Here is a 1,058-nt window from a genome sequence, read left to right on the forward strand (position 1 = left end):
GCCGCGCCACGTGGCAGGCGCGGAGAGGGCGCAGGCAGCGGCGGCGGTTTGTCCGGCCGGATTCGGCGTGTCCGGCCGGCGCGAGGTGGGATTTCTCTTTTTTTTAGGGTTTCGGGGAGGGGATCCGAGATTTGGAATGAGGGGTCTATATATAGGCATAGAGGGAGCTAGGAGTGTCCAAATGAGGTGCGGTTTTTGGCCACGCGATCGTGATCAAATGCTCTAGATGATGGAGAGGGTTTTGGTGGGTTTTGGGCCAACTTGGAGGGGTGTTGGGCTGCAACACACACGAGGCCTTTTCGGTCCCTCGGTTAACCGTTGGAGCATCAAACGAAGTGCAAATGGTACGAAACTTGACAGGCGGTCTACCGGTAGTATCCCAAGGCCGCTTGGCAAGTCTCGGTCCAATCTGGAAATGTTTAATCCCCACACACGAAAGAAAGGTAGAAATGACCACCGGAGGAGAACGAAGCGCCGGAATGCAAAACGGACAACGGGGAAAATGCTCGAATGCATGAGATGAACACGTATGCAAATGCAATGCACATGATGACATGATATGAGATGCATGAAAACGATAACAACACACGGAGACAAAGAACTCGAACCCGAGAAAATAAAATAACTTAACGCTGGAAACGGAAAGAGTTGGAATACATATTGGGAAAGTCATATCCGGGGTGTTACAACACTACACCACTACGAAAGGATCTCGTCCCGAGATCTAGGACTGAAAGAATGCCGGGTACTCAGAACGGAGATGATCCTCGCGTTCCCAGGTAGCTTCACGGTCGGAATGGTGTGACCACTTGACTTTGAGGAATTTGATTGACTTGTTGCGAGTCTTGCGTTCAGTCTCTTCAAGAATAGCAACTGGGTGCTCGCGATAGGAGAGATCTTCTTGGAGCTCGATGTCCTCGAAGTTGACGGTGCGGTCAGGAGTCTTGAAGAACTTTCGAAGCTGAGAGACATGGAACACATCATGAATATTTGCAAAGTTTCAAGGAAGCTCGAGTTGATAGGCGAGATCGCCTCTCTTGCTGACAATCTTGAAAGGT

The sequence above is a fragment of the Triticum dicoccoides genome, chromosome 3A (genome assembly GCF_002162155.2).
Source record: "Triticum dicoccoides isolate Atlit2015 ecotype Zavitan chromosome 3A, WEW_v2.0, whole genome shotgun sequence".
NCBI lineage: Eukaryota > Viridiplantae > Streptophyta > Magnoliopsida > Poales > Poaceae > Triticum > Triticum dicoccoides.